Source organism: Oncorhynchus mykiss, unplaced genomic scaffold (assembly GCF_057628025.1).
Source record: "Oncorhynchus mykiss isolate SJ-2025 unplaced genomic scaffold, ASM5762802v1 scaffold101, whole genome shotgun sequence".
Classification (NCBI taxonomy): domain Eukaryota; kingdom Metazoa; phylum Chordata; class Actinopteri; order Salmoniformes; family Salmonidae; genus Oncorhynchus; species Oncorhynchus mykiss.
Window position 1 is genome coordinate 2,397,237 of NW_028322100.1, and position 19,115 is coordinate 2,416,351.

General features: G+C 46.3%; 1 protein-coding gene across 2 annotated transcripts in view; it reads right to left on the reverse strand.

Moving 5' to 3' along the window:
- Window positions 1-19,115, reverse strand: part of LOC149970062 (transcription elongation regulator 1-like protein) — a 228,033-nt gene that overhangs the window by 198,427 nt on the left and 10,491 nt on the right. The window lies entirely within an intron of this gene.

Genomic DNA, 19,115 nt, shown 5'->3' on the forward strand with positions numbered 1-19,115 from the left:
AGGGGAACAGTGGGTTTAACTCCCTTATTCAGGGGAAAAACACCAGATTTTTACCCTTGTCAGCTCAGAGATTCAATCCAGCAACCTTTCGGTTACTGGCCCAACGCTCTAACCACTAGGCTACCCGCTGGTTACTGGCCCAACTCTCTAACCACTAGGCTACCTGCTGGTTACTGGCCCAACACTCTAACCACTAGGCTACCCGCTGGTTACTGGCCCAACTCTCTAACCACTAGGCTACCTGCTGGTTACTGGCCCAACACTCTAACTACTAGGCTACCTGCTGGTTACTGGCCCAACACTCTAACTACTAGGCTACCTGCTGGTTACTGGCCCAACACTCTAACCACTAGGCTACCCGCTGGTTACTGGCCCAACTCTCTAACCACTAGGTTACCTGCTGGTTACTGGCCCAACTCTCTAACCACTAGGCTACCTGCTGGTTACTGACCCAACACTCTAACCACTAGGCTACCTGCCGCCCCAAAATATGAAAAACTGGTCCATTTCTTCTCCATGACCTTGAATGTGCAATGGAAGGAATACACACAGAATAAAGACAAAAGGTTTTCTGAAGTTTTCTGGAAGATGAATGAAATGTGATGTTGCTGCTCCAGCCCTGAATCTCCCCAGAGCCAAGTTAGCTAAGGAAGATTAGTGAAGTTTCTTTCCATTCAAGTCTTTTTTAAGGTTTTATTCACTTTATCTTGTGTTGTTGCTTCTAAGAACGCTCTGCTAGATATCGAACTGTTTGAACTGAGGAGGCCTACTCGTTAGGGGTATATAGAATATACAGAGTAGGACAGTTGGCTGACTCACATAACAGATCACTTCACGTCATATTTCATTTAATTTACATTTCATATTCATCAACACAAGATCCATCCATCAACACCTGAATCAAAAACGGCATCTCTTCATAATCATCATCACCCTCACCACCATCATAATCCTCCTCATCATCATCCTCACCACATCATAATTTTATTGTATAATTTTATTAAACCTTTATTTAACTAGGCAAGACAATTAACCATTCTCCTGCAATTTCTGCCCCCCCCTCCCCCCTCAAAATCTGTCTGTTTGAGCTAAAAGATATCTGTTGTTTTGCATTTGGGCTGTACCTCAATCTATCACATCCACCAATATCGCAATTCCGCATCTGCGGTGAAAGGTGGCAGAGACAGAGCGGTGTTCATCAGACCATGGAAAGATGAGACCATGGTGTTCTTCTGTTTTACAACTCACGGGACTCATCTGATGTCGGTACGACCTCTTCTGTTTTACGACTCACGGGACTCAGTCGATGTTGGTACGACCTCTTCTGTTTTACGACTCACATCTGATGTCGGTACGACCTCTTCTGTTTTACGACTCACGGGACTCGTCTGATGTCGGTACGACCTCTTCTGTTTTACGACTCACGGGACTCATCTGATGTCGGTACAACCTCTTCTGTTTTACGACTCACGGGACTCGTCTGATGTCGGTACGACCTCTTCTGTTTTATGACTCACGGGACCTGTCTGATGTCGGTACGACCTCTTCTGTTTTACGACTCACGGGACTCGTCTGATGCCGGTACGACCTCTTCTGTTTTACGACTCACATCTGATGTCGGTACGACCTCTTCTGTTTTACGACTCATGGGACTTATCTGATGTCGGTACGACCTCTTCTGTTTTACGACTCACATCTGATGTCGGTACGACCTCTTCTGTTTTACGACTCACGGGACTCATCTGATGTCGGTACGACCTCTTCTGTTTTACGACTCACATCTGATGTCGGTACGACCTCTTCTGTTTTACGACTCACATCTGATGTCGGTACGACCTCTTCTGTTTTACGTCTCACGGGACTCATCTGATGTCGGTACGACCTCTTCTGTTTTACGACTCACGGGACTCGTCTGATGTCGGTACGACCTTTTCTGTTTTACGACTCACGGGACTCATCTGATGTCGGTACGACCTCTTCTGTTTTACGACTAACATCTGATGTCGGTACGACCTCTTCTGTTTTACGACTCACATCTGATGTCGGTACGACCTCTTCTGTTTTACGACTCATGGGACTCATCTGATGTCGGTACGACCTCTTCTGTTTTACGACTCACATCTGATGTCGGTACGACCTCTTCTGTTTTACGACTCACGGGACTCATCTGATGTCGGTACGACCTCTTCTGTTTTACGACTCACATCTGATGTCGGTACGACCTCTTCTGTTTTACGACTCACGGGACTCATCTGATGTCGGTACGACCTCTTCTGTTTTACGACTCACATCTGATGTCGGTACGACCTCTTCTGTTTTACGACTCACATCTGATGTCGGTACGACCTCTTCTGTTTTACGACTCACGGGACTCATCTGATGTCGGTACGACCTCTTCTGTTTTACGACTCACGGGACTCGTCTGATGTCGGTACGACCTTTTCTGTTTTACGACTCACGGGACTCATCTGATGTCGGTACGACCTCTTCTGTTTTACGACTAACATCTGATGTCGGTACGACCTCTTCTGTTTTACGACTAACATCTGATGTCGGTACGACCTCTTCTGTTTTACGACTCACATCTGATGTCGGTACGACCTCTTCTGTTTTACGACTCACATCTGATGTCGGTACGACCTCTTCTGTTTTACGACTCATGGGACTCATCTGATGTCGGTACGACCTCTTCTGTTTTACGACTCACATCTGATGTCGGTACGACCTCTTCTGTTTTACGACTCACGGGACTCATCTGATGTCGGTACGACCTCTTCTGTTTTACGACTCACATCTGATGTCGGTACGACCTCTTCTGTTTTACGACTCACGGGACTCATCTGATGTCGGTACGACCTCTTCTGTTTTACGACTCACATCTGATGTCGGTACGACCTCTTCTGTTTTACGACTCACATCTGATGTCGGTACGACCTCTTCTGTTTTACGACTCACGGGACTCATCTGATGTCGGTACGACCTCTTCTGTTTTACGACTCACGGGACTCGTCTGATGTCGGTACGACCTTTTCTGTTTTACGACTCACGGGACTCATCTGATGTCGGTACGACCTCTTCTGTTTTACGACTAACATCTGATGTCGGTACGACCTCTTCTGTTTTACGACTAACATCTGATGTCGGTACGACCTCTTCTGTTTTACGACTCACATCTGATGTCGGTACGACCTCTTCTGTTTTACGACTCACGGGACTCATCTGATGTCGGTACGACCTCTTCTGTTTTACGACTCACATCTGATGTCGGTACGACCTTCTTCTGTTTTACGACTCAGGGGACCAGTCTGATGTTGGTACGACCTCTTCTGAAAACGTCTGTCTGTAGAGTCCGAAAAGTTTGGCCCACACTAATAATATAGAGGTCTCTGGCGAATACCGTACTGTGCCTGTCGGTTGTTCTGCTCCAGGATGTCCACAAGCCTCACAAGATTTGTCTGAAGGTCCCCAGGTCCCCGGAACAAGTTTTTTTTAATCAATGGAAGTATATATGGAGAGAGTTTAGTGCTTAAAATAGGGAGTTAAATAAATGTAAAAAAATATATATGTAGTTTCTTGGTCTTTATTATATTTCTCAGATATAGGACAGACACTTCAGAACAAACTTCCTTGGGATTTTTGGGGGGGACTATCTGTTATTCAATGTATTTCTATGGGCTAATATCAGTAAGGACTATCTGTTATTCAATGTGTTTCTATAGGCTAATAGCAGTAAGGAATATCTGTTATTCAATGTGTTTCTATTGGCTAATATCAGTAAGGACTATCTGTTATTCAATGTGTTTCTATTGGCTAATATCAGTAAGGACTATCTGTTATTCAATGTGTTTCTATTGGCTAATAGCAGTAGGGCCAAACATAATTTTTCATCTGAGAGATTGTTATTATTATTATTATTTTTTTTACATGCGTTTAACCCTTTATTTTTGTCACTAAACAGTCTCCATATATACAGTCCTTCCATTCATTTTTTTCGGAGGGGACCTTCAGATGAGTCTTGTGAGGTCTGTGGGCGTCCTATAGCCAGACAGTTCCTGAGAGTCTCACCTTTACACAGAGGCGTCATATTAATGAGTAGCCCAAACTGTTTGGACGCTACAGACAGAAGATAACAGATCCGTTGTTACCGACTTCAGACAAATCCAATGACGCCTGTGGGGTGGAGTGGGGGGGGGGGTCGTAGAGCAAAACGGAGAACACCATCGTGTTCGTGAGTGTCTTATCTTTCCATAGAGGGGTCTCTAGCATAAACTGACATATTTATGTATTATGCTAATTATATGTTCACGGGGGCGCGGACATCGACCTTAAGGGGTTTAACATGCCACTACACACGCTGAGTCTCTCAAAGGGAGACTGCATGATGCTACCTGCTCCATTATTACAGTAGGACACCCATTGTGAACATTTCATTTGAAAGTTAAACACTTTCCACAATGCAGCGCAACACAGCAGGAACCATCTTGTTTCTGTGTTCATCCATAAAACACAACAGAGCCTGGGGGGGGGGGGGGGGGGGGGGTAGGTGGAGGAGAGGGGAGAAGAGAGGATAAGAGTAGAGGAGAGGGAGAAATGTGAGGTGAGCGGGGAGCGGGAGGAGAGAGGAGAAGAGGGGAGGAGAGGGGAGGAAAGAGGGTTTAGATGATGTGGGGGGTAGAGAATGAGAGGGTAGAGAGGAGAGGTGGAGGAGAGGAGAGGGGAGGAGTGGAGAGAAGGGGAGGGTCGAGAGGAGAGGTGGAGGAGAGGAGAGGGGAGGAAAGAGGGTTTAGATGATGTGGGGGGTAGAGAATGAGAGGGTAGAGAGGAGAGGTGGAGGAGAGGAGAGGGGAGGAAAGGAGGAGAGGGGTGGAGAGATGGGAAGAGAGGGGAAGAGAGGAGGAGATGAGAGGTGAGATCAATCAAAAACAAACCACCTTTAGCACCAAATGAAAAACAAGTTGTGTCTGTGTCTACAGTATACTGTAAAGGGGCTGAGGAGGAGAGCTGAGGAGGAGGAGGAGGAGGGCTGAGGAGGAGGGCTGAGGAGGAGGAGGGCTGAGGAAGAGGAGGAGAAGGAGGAGGAGGAGGAAGAGGAGGGCTGAGGAAGAGGAGGAGGGCTGAGAAAGAGGAGGAGGGCTGAGGAAGAGGAGGAGGGCTGAGGATGAGGAGGAGGCCTGAGGAAGAGTAGGAGGAGGGCTGAGGAGGAGGAGGAGGGCTGAGGAAGAGGAGGAGGGCTGAGGAGGAACCTACTGGAAAAACAGAGGAGGGCCACCTTCACCATCATAATGAAAATAAAGCCCTCGCATCCATCCAAATAGACTGTATGGACTATATGTATATGGTATCATGTCTATAGTAGACTGTATGGACTATATGTATATGGCCTCATGTCTATAGTAGACTGTATGGACTATATGTATATGGTATCATGTCTATAGTAGACTGTATGGACTATATGTATATGGCCTCATGTCTATAGTAGACTGTATGGACTATATGTATATGGTATCATGTCTATAGTAGACTGTATGGACTATATGTATATGGTATCATGTCTATAGTAGACTGTATGGACTATATGTATATGGTATCATGTCTATAGTAGACTGTATGGTCTATATGTATATGGCCTCATGTCTATAGTAGATTGTATGGACTATATGTATATGGTATCATGTCTATAGTAGACTGTATGGACTATATGTATATGGTATCATGTCTATAGTAGACTGTATGGACTATATGTATATGGTATCATGTCTATAGTAGACTGTATGGTCTATATGTATATGGTATCATGTCTATAGTAGACTGTATGGACTATATGTATATGGTATCATGTCTATAGTAGACTGTATGGACTGGACTATATGTATATGGCCTCATGTCTATAGTAGACTGTATAAGGGCTGAGGAGGACCCCACCGGATATAAAGGTACCGAAACACAACAACAGAATTACCTGTTTTCATAACATACTACAGCTTCATATAAAGCTTTCATAACATACTATAGCTTCACGTGATGCATTCATAACATACTATAGCTTCATATGATGCATTCATAACATACTATAGCTTCACGTGATGCTTTCATAACATACTATAGCTTCATATAAAGCTTTCATAACATACTATAGCTTCACGTGATGCATTCATAACATACTATAGCTTCATATGATGCATTCATAACATACTATAGCTTCACGTGATGCTTTCATAACATACTATAGCTTCATATGATGCATTCATAACATACTATAGCTTCACGTGATGCATTCATAACATACTATAGCTTCATATGATGCATTCATAACATACTATAGCTTCACGTGATGCATTCATAACATACTATAGCTCCCTATATAGTGCACTACCTTGAACCAGAGCCCTATGGCACCCTATATATATAGTGCACTACTTTTGACTGATACCAATAGGGCTTTAGCCAAAGGTAGCATACTATATATCCGTATTTCGGATGGGACGTTAAACGGGTGTCCTGACCCTCTGTGGTCACTAAAGATCCCATGGGACTTATCGTAAGAGTAGGGGTGTTAAACCCCGGTGTCCTGGCTAAATCCCCAATCTGGCCCTCATACCATCACGGTCACCTAATCATCCCCATCTTACAATTGTCTCATTCACCCCCCCCCCCCCCCCCCCCCCCAGGTCGTTGCTGTAAATGAGAACCTGTTCTCAGTCAACTGACCTGGTAAAATAAGGGTTAAATCAAAGGACGATACAGAGAACATGTTGCCATGTGAGATGCAGTCAGGGACCAACCAAAGGCTGTTTCTCCCTTTCTCTCCCGTCGGTCTGACAACGCATCTTTAACTCAACAGGAGTGAAGCTGATGGTAACTAAGGAACAAGGACCGCAGCAGTTTGATAAGGTTGAGTAGGACTGTGACCCCAAAATGGCACCCTAGTCCCTATAATAGTGCACTACTTTTGACCGGGGTCCATAGGGCTCTGTTTCTAAGCAGTGCGGTATGTAGGGTATAGAGTAGCATTGGGGATGCAGATCAGGACTTCACCTTGTCAGCAGTCTGCTGAGAGACATGGTCTCATTAAAGAGGAAGATCCCTCCCATAAGCCTGTGATCCACAGCGAGGTGCTAGCCACAGAACAGACAAGTATTCAATCATCCAGACAAGTAATTGATTGTATAATTACAACACAACACTGCACTACATGCCCACCCGTCTGTCTGACAGTCAACACTGTCCAAGGGATTTCAGTTTTCAGCTCTCAGCCTGGAGGCTTTTAGAAACTGAAGGCTAGCACAGCTGAAAAATGCAATGGGTGGGTGAAAGTGATGGATGGACTGTCATGGGCTGGCTGGAGAAATGCACTTTTAGTGACTTAAAAACAACATCCTGTCAAGTATCTTAGAAGGACAAGTCCCTGTAGTGCAGTTGTTTTTTCATGATGCTACTGTTAGGAAAGCGTTTAGGAAGAACTCAAATTTGCACAGCTGCAAGTTTCTTCATTTAAATTTTAACAGAATGCATACTGCATATGACCCACTGTATAGAGGATACATACTGTATGACCCACTGTATAGAGGATACATACTGTATGACCCACTGTATAGAGGATACATACTGTATATGACCCACTGTATAGAGGATACATACTGTATGACCCACTGTATAGAGGATACATACTGTATGACCCACTGTATAGAGGATACATACTGTATATGACCCACTGTATAGAGGATACATACTGTATATGACCCACTGTATAGAGGATACATACTGTATGACCCACTGTATAGAGGATACATACTGTATATGACCCACTGTATAGAGGATACATACTGTATATGACCCACTGTATAGAGGATACATACTATACATGACCCACTGTATAGAGGATACATACTGTATGACCCACTGTATAGAGGATACATACTGTATGACCCACTGTATAGAGGATACATACTGTATGACCCACTGTATAGAGGATACATACTGTATATGACCCACTGTATAGAGGATACATACTATACATGACCCACTGTATAGAGGATACATACTGTACATGACCCACTGTATAGAGGATACATACTGTATGACCCACTGTATAGAGGATACATACTGTATATGACCCACTGTATAGAGGATACATACTGTATATGACCCACTGTATAGAGGATACATACTGTACATGACCCACTGTATAGAGGATACATACTGTATATGACCCACTGTATAGAGGATACATACTGTATATGACCCACTGTATAGAGGATACATACTGTACATGACCCACTGTATAGAGGATACATACTGTATATGACCCACTGTATAGAGGATACATACTGTATGACCCACTGTATAGAGGATACATACTGTATAGAGGATACATACTGTATATGACCCACTGTATAGAGGATACATACTGTATATGACCCACTGTATAGAGGATACATACTGTATATGACCCACTGTATAGAGGATACATACTGTACATGACCCACTGTATAGAGGATACATACTGTATATGACCCACTGTATAGAGGATACATACTGTATATGACCCACTGTATAGAGGATACATACTGTATATGACCCACTGTATAGAGGATACATACTGTACATGACCCACTGTATAGAGGATACATACTGTATATGACCCACTGTATAGAGGATACATACTATACATGACCCACTGTATAGAGGATACATACTGTACATGACCCACTGTATAGAGGATACATACTGTATAGAGGATACATACTGTACATGACCCACTGTTCACCTGACTTAGAATTCCTCACAATCAAATGTCGACCGCATTATTATATCATTATCTACCAAGAGAATTCTCTTCGATTATAATCACAGCCGCAAAAATTCCCCCCCAAGCAGACACATCGATGGCCCTGAACAAACTTTATTTGACTCTATGTAAACTGGAAACCACATATTCTGAGGCTGCATTCATTCTAACTCGATTGTGCTACCAGGGATGGTAAAACCTTGGATCATTGTTATTCTAACTTCTGCGGCGCATATAAGGCCCTACCCCGCCCTCCTTTCGGAAAAGCTGACCACGACTCCATTTTGTTGCTCCCTGCCTATAGACAGAAACTAAAACAGGAAGCTCCTGCGCTCAGCTCTGTTCAACGCTGGTCCGACCAATCTGATTCCACGCTTCAAGATTGCTTCGATCATGTGGACTGGGATATGTTTCGTATTGCGTCAGACAACAACATTGACGAATACGCTGATTCGGTGTGCGAGTTCATTAGAACGTGCGTTGAAGATGTCGTTCCCATAGCAACGATTAAAACATTCCCAAACCAGAAACCGTGGATTGATGGCAGCATTCGCGTGAAACTGAAAGCGCGAACCATTGCTTTTAATCAGGGCAAGGTGACCGGAAACATGACCGAATACAAACAGTGTAGCTATTCCCTCCGCACGGCAATCAAACAAGCTAAGCGTCAGTATAGAGACAAAGTAGAGTCGCAATTCAACTGCTCAGACACAAGAGGTATGTGGTAGGGTCTACAGTTAATCACGGATTACAAAAAGAAAACCAGCCCCGTCGAGGACCAGGATGTCTTGCTCCCAGACAGACTAAACAACTTCTTTGCTCGCTTTGAGGACAATACAATGCCACTAACACGGTCCGCTACCAAAACCTGCGGACTCTCCTTCACTGCAGCCGACGTGAGTAAAACATTTAAACGTGTTAACCCCCGCAAGGCTGCAGGCCCAGACGGCATCCCCAGCCGCGTCCTAAGAGCATGCGCAGACCAGCTGGCTGGTGTGTTAACGAACATATTCAATCAATCCTTATCCCAGTCTGCTGTTCCCGAATGCTTCAAGAGGGCCACCATTGGCTAAACGACTAACGCCCCGTAGCACTCACTTCCGTCATCATGAAGTGCTTTGAGAGACTAGTCAAGGACCATATCACCTCCACCCTACCTGACACCCTAGATCCACTCCAATATGCTTACCGCCACAATAGGTCCATAGACGACACAATCGCAACCACACTGCACACTGCCCTAACCCATCTGGAAGAGAGGAATACCTAAGTGAGAATGCTGTTCATCGACTACAGCTCAGCATTTAACACCATAGTACCCTCCAAACTCGTCATCAAGCTGGGTCTCGACCCCGTCCTGTGCAACTGGGTCCTGGACTTCCTGACGGGCCGCCCACAGGTGGTGATTGTAGGAAACAACATCTCCACCCCACTGATCCTCAACACTGGGGCCCCACAAGGGTGCGTTCTGAGCCCTCTCCTGTACTCCCTGTTCATCCACGACTGCAACTCAATCGTCAAGTTTGCAGACGACACTGCAGTGGTAGACTTGATTACCAACAGCGTCGAGACGGCCTACAGGGAGGAGGTGAGGGTCCTCGGAGTGTGGTTTCAGGAAAATAACCTCACACTCAAAGTCACCAAAACAAAGGAGATGAACGTGGACTTCAGGAAACAGCAGAGGGAGCACCCCCCTATCCACATCGACGGGACAGTAGTGGAGAGGGTAGTAAATTAAGTTCCTCGGCGTACACATCACGGACAAACTGAATTGGTCCACCCACACAGACAGCGTGGTGAAGAAGGCGCAGAAGCCTTCTCAGGAGGCAGGAGAAATTTTGCTTGTCACCAAAAGCACTCACAAACTTTTACAGACACACAATCGAGAGCATCCTGTCGGGCTGTATCACCGCCTGGTAGGGCAACTGCTCTGCCCACAACCGTAAGGCTCTCCAGAGGGTAGTGAGGTCTGCACAACGTATCACCGGGGGCAAACTACCTGCCCTCCAGGACACCTACACCACCCGATGTCACAGGAAGGCCATAAAGATCATCAAGGACAACAACCACCCGAGCCACTGCTTGTTCACCCCGCTATCATCCAGAAGGCGAGGTCAGTACAGGTGCATCAAAGCTGGGACCGAGAGACTGAAAAACAGCTTCTATCTCAAGGCCATCAGACTGTTAAACAGCCATCACTAACACAGAGAGACTGAAAAACAGCTTCTATCTCAAGGCCATCAGACTGTTAAACAGCCACCACTAACATTGAGTGGCAGCTGCCAACATACTGACTCAACTCCAGCCACTTTAATAATGGAAAATGTATGTAAAAAATGTATCACTAGCCACTTTATGTTTACATACCCTACATTATTAATCTCATATGTATATACTGTACTCGATACCATCTACTGCATCTTGCCTATGCCGCTCTGTACCATCACTCATTCATGTATCTTTATGTACATATTCTTTATCCCTTTACACTTGTGTGTATAAGGTAGCTGTTGTGAAATTGATAGGTTAGATGACTCGTTGGTGATTACTGCATTGTCGGAACTAGAAGCATAGGCATTTCGCTACACTCACATTAACATCTGCTAACCATGAGTATGTGACAAATAACATTTGATTTGATTTGATTTGTAAAGAGGATACATAGTGTATATGTCCCACTGTAAAGCGTTTTATGTATGTAAAGCTGGAGATAAAATATGAATTTGATTATCCTCAAGATGTCCCTGAGGTCCTAATTAAATACACAGGACCCAATATACAGGACCCAATATACAAGACTCAATACACAGGACCCAATATACAGGACCCAATATACAAGACCCAATATACAGGACCAGGACCCAATATACAGAACCCAATATACAGAACCCAATATACAGGACCAGGACCCAAAATACAGAACCCAATGTACAGGACCCAATATACAGGACCCAATACACAGGACTCAATATACAAGACCCAATATACAGGACCCAATATACAATACCCAATATACAGGACCCAATATACAGGACCCAATGTACAGGACCCAATATACAGAACCCAATATACAGGACCAGGACCCAAAATACAGAACCCAATGTACAGGACCCAATATACAGGACCCAATACACAGGACTCAATATACAAGACCCAATATACAGGACCCAATATACAATACCCAATATACAGGACCCAATATACAGGACCCAATGTACAGGACCCAATATACAAGACCCAATATACAGGACCCAATATACAGGACCAGGACCAATACACAAGACCCAATATACAGGACCAGGACCAATACACAGGACCCAAAATACAGGACCCAATACACAGGACCCAATATACAGGACCAGAACCCAATACACAGGACCAGGACCCAATATACAGAACCCAATATACAGAACTCAATATACAGAACCCAATATACAGAACTCAATATACAGAACTCAATATACAGAACTCAACATACAGAACCCAATATACAGAACTCAATATACAGAACTCAATACACAGGACCCAATATACAGAACCCAATATACAGAACTCAATATACAGAACTCAATATACAGAACTCAATATACAGAACTCAATATACAAGACCCAATATACAGGACCCAATATACAAGACCCAATATACAGGACCAGGACCCAATATACAGAACCCAATATACAGAACTCAATATACAAGACCCAATATACAGGACCCAATATACAAGACCCAATATACAGGACCAGGACCCAATATACAGAACCCAATATACAGAACCCAATATACAGAACTCAATATACAAGACCCAATATACAAGACCCAATATACAGGACCCAATATACAAGACCCAATATACAGGACCAGGACCCAATATACAGAACCCAATATACAGGACCCAATATACAGGACCCAATATACAGGACCAGGACCAATATACAGGACCCAATATACAGGACCAAATATACAGGACCAAATATACAGAACCCAATATACAGGACCCAATATACAGGACCCAATGTACAGGACCCAATACACAGGACCCAATATACAGGACCAATATACAGGACCCAATATACAGGACCCAATATACAGGACCCAATATACAGGACCCAATATACAGGACCCAATACACAGGACCCAATATACAGGACCCAATATACAGGACCAATATGCAGGACCAATATACAGGACCCAATATACAGGACCAGGACCCAATATAGAGGACCAGGACCAATATACAGGACCCAATATACAGGACCCAATATACAGAACCCAATATACAGGACCCAATATACAGGACCCAATATACAGGACCCAATACACAGGACCCAATATACAGGACCAATATACAGGACCCAATATACAGGACCAATACACAGGACCCAATACACAGGACCCAATATACAGGACCAATATACAGGACCCAATATACAGGACCAGGACCCAATATACAGGACCCAATATACAGGACCAGGAACCAATATACAGAACCCAATATACAGAACCCATTATACAAGACCCAATATACAGGACCAGGACCAATATACAGAACCCAATATACAGAACCCAATATACAGGACCAGGACCAATACAAAGGACCCAATATACAGGACCCAATAAACAGGACCCAATAAACAGGTGTCACGGGATACTAGGAGTGGTGGGTTGGAATCAGGCGCAGAGAGCAGGGTTCAGTATATCGTGATTTATTCTCCGGCCAAAAAACGGTCACGCCAACACCAGCCCAATACACAGGACCCAATATACAGGACCCAAAATACAGGACCCAATACACAGGACCCAATATAATGAACCCAATACACAGAACCAGGACCCAATATAATGGACCCAATACACAGGACCCAATACACAGGACCCAATAAACAGGACCCAATATACAGGACCCAATACACAGGACCCAATATACAGGACCCAATACACAGCACCCAATACACAGGACCCAATATAATGAACCCAATATGAAAACGAGCCATCACACCCCATCATATCGCATGCTTCCCAAATGGCACCATATACCCTATGCGGTGCACTTATTTTGACCAGGGAACTAGGTCTACACTGGTCTAAAAAATGTGGGCACAATAATGTGGGCACAATTACAATCCATTATCACATAGACATCTCCATTATCACATAGAGACATCTCCATTATCACATTGGATCATCTCCATTATCACATAGAGACATCTCCATTATAACATAGAGACATCTCCAGTATCACATTGGATCAACTCCATTATCACATAGAGACATCTCCATTATCACATAGAGACATCTCCAGTATCACATTGAGACATCTCCATTATCACATAGAGACATCTCCATTATCACATTGGATCATCTCCATTATCACATAGAGACATCTCCATTATCACATAGAGACATCTCCAGTATCACATTGGATCAACTCCATTATCACATAGAGACATCTCCATTATCACATAGAGACATCTCCAGTATCACATTGAGACATCTCCATTATCACATAGAGACATCTCCATTATCACATTGGATCTGGAGCTGCCATAATCTACATTCACGTCTTCAGCGCTCGGGGAACAGTGGGTTAACGGCATTGCTCAGGGGAACAGTGGGTTAACTGCCTTGTTCAGGGGAACAGTGGGTTAACTGCCTTGCTCAGGGGAACAGTGGGTTAACTGCCTTGTTCAGGGGAACAGTGGATTAACTGCCTTGCTCAGGGGAACAGTGGGTTAACTGCCTTGCTCAGGGGAACAGTGGGTTAACGGCCTTGCTCAGGGGAACAGTGGGTTTTTTATTTATTTATTTATTTATCCGTTATTTTACCAGGTAAGTTGACTGAGAACACGTTCTCATTTGCAGCAACGACCTGGGGAATAGTTACAGGGGAGAGGAGGGGGATGAATGAGCCAATTGTAAACTGGGGGATTATTAGGTGACCGTGATGGTTTGAGGGTCAGATTGGGAATTTAGCCAGGACACCGGGGTTAACACCCCTACTCTTACGATAAGTGCCATGGGATCTTTAATGATCTCAGAGAGTCAGGACACCCGTTTAAAGTCCCATCCGAGAGACGGCACCCTACACAGGGCAGTGTCCCCAATCACTGCCCTGGGGCATTGGGATATTTTTTAGACCAGTGGAAAGAGTGCCTCCTACTGGCCCTCCAACACCACTTCCAGCAGCATCTGGTCTCCCATTCAAGGACTGACCAGGACCAACCCTGCTTAGCTTCAGAAGCAAGCCAGCAGTGGTACGAAGGGTGAACTGCCTTGCTCAGGGGAACAGTGGGTTAACGGCCTTGCTCAGGGGAACAGTGGGTTAACTGCCTTGCTCAGGGGAACAGTGGGTTAACTGCCTTGTTCAGGGGAACAGTGGGTTAACTGCCTTGTTCAGGGGAACAGTGGGTTAACGGCATTGCTCAGGGGAACAGTGGGTTACTGCCTTGCTCAGGGGAACAGTGGGTTAACTGCCTTGCTCAGGGGAACAGTGGGTTAACTGCCTTGTTCAGGGGAACAGTGGGTTAACTGCCTTGCTCAGGGGAACAGTGGGTTAACTGCCTTGTTCAGGGGAACAGTGGGTTAACTACCTTGCTCAGGGGAACAGTGGGTTAACTACCTTGCACAGGGGAACAGTGGGTTACTGCCTTGTTCAGGGGAACAGTGGGTTAACGGCCTTGCTCAGGGGATCAGTGGGTTAACGGCCTTGCTCAGGGGAACAGTGGGTTAACTGCCTTGTTCAGGGGAACAGTGGGTTAACGGCCTTGCTCAGGGGAACAGTGGGTTAACGGCCTTGCTCAGGGGAACAGTGGGTTAACGGCCTTGCTCAGGGAAACCGTGGGTTAACAGCCTTGCTCAGGGGAACAGTGGGTTAACTACCTTGCTCAAGGGAACAGTGGGTTAACGGCCTTGCTCAGGGGAAAAGTGGGTTAACTGCCTTGCTCAGGGGAACAGTGGGTTAACGGCCTTGCTCAGGGGAACAGTGGGTTAACTGCCTTGCTCAGGGGAACAGTGGGTTAACTACCTTGCTCAGGGGAACAGTGGGTTAACTACCTTGCTCAGGGGAACAGTGGGTTAACTGCCTTGTTCAGGGGAACAGTGGGTTAACGGCCTTGCTCAGGGGAACAGTGGGTTAACGGCCTTGCTCAGGGGAACAGTGGGTTAACTACCTTGCTCAGGGGAACAGTGTGTTAACTGCCTTGTTCAGGGGAACAGTGGGTTAACTGCCTTGCTCAGGGGAACAGTGGGTTAACGGCCTTGCTCAGGGGAACAGTGGGTTAACTGCCTTGTTCAGGGGAACAGTGGGTTAACGGCCTTGTTCAGGGGAACAGTAACTGCCTTGCTCAGGGGAACAGTGGGTTAACGGCCTTGCTCAGGGGAACAGTAACTGCCTTGCTCAGGGGAACAGTGGGTTAACGGCCTTGCTCAGGGGAACAGTAACTGCCTTATTCAGGGGAACAGTGGGTTAACGGCCTTGCTCAGGGGAACAGTAACTGCCTTGCTCAGGGGAACAGTGGGTTAACGGCCTTGCTCAGGGGAACAGTAACTGCCTTGCTCAGGGGAACAGTGGGTTAACGGCCTTGCTCAGGGGAACAGTAACTGCCTTGCTCAGGGGAACAGTGGGTTAACGGCCTTGCTCAGGGGAACAGTAACTGCCTTGCTCAGGGGAACAGTGGGTTAACGGCCTTGCTCAGGGGAACAGTAACTGCCTTGCTCAGGGGAACAGTGGGTTAACGGCCTTGCTCAGGGGAACAGTAACTGCCTTATTCAGGGGAACAGTGGGTTAACGGCCTTGCTCAGGGGAACAGTAACTGCCTTGCTCAGGGGAACAGTGGGTTAACTGCCTTGCTCAGGGGAACAGTGGGTTAACGGCCTTGCTCAGGGGAACAGTGGGTTAACGGCCTTGCTCAGGGTAACAGTGGGTTAACTGCCTTGCTCAGGGATTCAGTGGGTTAACTGCCTTGTTCAGGGGAACAGTGGGTTAACGGCCTTGCTCAGGGGAACCGTGGGTTAACGGCCTTGCTCAGGGGAACAGTGGGTTAACGGCCTTGCTCAGGGGAACAGTGGGTTAAATGCCTTGCTCAGGGATTCAGTGGGTTAACTGCCTTGTTCAGGGGAACAGTGGGTTAACGGCCTTGTTCAGGGGAACAGTGGGTTAACTGCCTTGTTCAGGGGAACAGTGGGTTAACTACCTTGTTCAGGGGAACAGTGGGTTAACGGCCTTGCTCAGGGGAACAGTGGGTTAACGGCCTTGCTCAGGGGAACCGTGGGTTAACGGCCTTGCTCAGGGGAACAGTGGGTTAACAGCCTTGTTCAGGGGAACAGTGGGTTAACGGCCTTGCTCAGGGGAACAGTGGGTTAACTACCTTGTTCAGGGGAACAGTGGGTTAACGGCCTTGTTCAGGGGAACAGTGGGTTAACAGCCTTGTTCAGGGGAACAGTGTGTTTAACTGCCTTGCTCAGGGGAACAGTGGGTTAACTGCCTTGCTCAGGGGAACAGTGGGTTAACGGCCTTGCTCAGGGGAACAGTGGGTTAACTGCCTTGCTCAGGGGAACAGTGGGTTAACTGCCTTGCTCAGGGGAACAGTGGGTTAACGGCCTTGTTCAGGGGAACAGTGGGTTAACTGCCTTGTTCAGGGGAACAGTGGGTTAACGGCCTTGCTCAGGGGAACAGTGGGTTAACTGCCTTGCTCAGGGGAACAGTGGGTTAACTGCCTTGTTCAGGGGAACAGTGGGTTAACTGCCTTGTTCAGGGGAACAGTGGGTTAACGGCCTTGCTCAGGGGAACAGTGGGTTAACGGCCTTGCTCAGGGGAACAGTGGGTTAACTGCCTTGTTCAGGGGAACAGTGGGTTAACGGCCTTGCTCAGGGGAACAGTGGGTTAACTGCCTTGTTCAGGGGAACAGTGGGTTAACGGCCTTGCTCAGGGGAACAGTGGGTTAACGGCCTTGCTCAGGGGAACAGTGGGTTAACTGCCTTGTTCAGGGGAACAGTGGGTTAACGGCCTTGCTCAGGGGAACAGTGGGTTAACGGCCTTGCTCAGGGGAACAGTGGGTTAACTGCCTTGCTCAGGGGAACAGTGGGTTAACGGCCTTGCTCAGGGGAACAGTGGGTTAACTGCCTTGTTCAGGGGAACAGTGGGTTTAACTGCCTTGCTCAGGGGAACAGTGGGTTAACGGCTTTGCTCAGGGGAACAGTGGGTTAACTGCCTTGCTCAGGGGAACAGTGGGTTAACGGCCTTGCTCAGGGGAACAGTGGGTTAACGGCCTTGCTCAGGGGAACAGTGGGTTAACTGCCTTGTTCAGGGGAACAGTGGGTTAACTGCCTTGTTCAGGGGAACATTGGGTTAACTGCCTTGTTCAGGGGAACAGTGGGTTTAACTGCCTTGATCAGGGGAACAGTGGGTTAACGGCCTTGCTCAGGGGAACAGTGGGTTAACTGCCTTGTTCAGGGGAACAGTGGGTTAACGGCCTTGCTCAGGCGCGGAACAACAGATTTTTACCTTGTCATACATGACTTTCCTCACACAGTACTATACCTGGACACTATGACGTCCAGCACTAAGGCTTAGTCCCAAATCGAACACTATTCCCTATATAGTGCACTAGAGTCGTAAGGACCCTGGTTATAAGGAGTGCATTAAAAGCAGCAGGGTGTCATTTGGGAAGTGTCCACATTTCACAGGTGCAACACAGCCTGGTTCAGCTCAGTGTGAGGTTAGTGTTCTCCTTTAAACTCCTGATTCAGACAAACAACAAGAATAAACATCTCAGTCATTCCTCAGTCATGGTTTGTTCTCCAACGTTCCCACCTTTTTCAGCTTGTTTCGTCAGGTCACCAAGTGCCCTTGTCGCAGAGCAGAGACCCCAGTCCGAGTCCCAAGTGGCTCCCTGTTTCCCCATATAAGCGCACTACTTTTGACCAAGGTCATTTAGTTAATAGGGAATAGAGTCACCATGCCTACCTAATACATGCTCTGAGTATCCAGAAGAAGTGCACTATATAGGGAACAGGGTGCCATTTGATAGTCAACCTATATGTCAGTGTTTAGCATCACCATACTAGGTTTATCTGCGGAATAAACCCCTCTGGAGTCTTCCGTCAGAGAAGCAGGAGAACGCTGCTACCCACTGACTGGTAAACGGTTCCACTTCAGCAGCCCTGAAACCAATGTATCTGAAACCAACGTATCTGAAACCAATTGTGTTTAATGAGGTTCCTGTTCACGCATGCCTCTTCCCAACCCTACTCCCTCCTACACACTCACAGATGGTACGGCTCCTCCTAAAGTTTTAACAAGTAGCGTAAAATGCAGATTGACAGTGGATG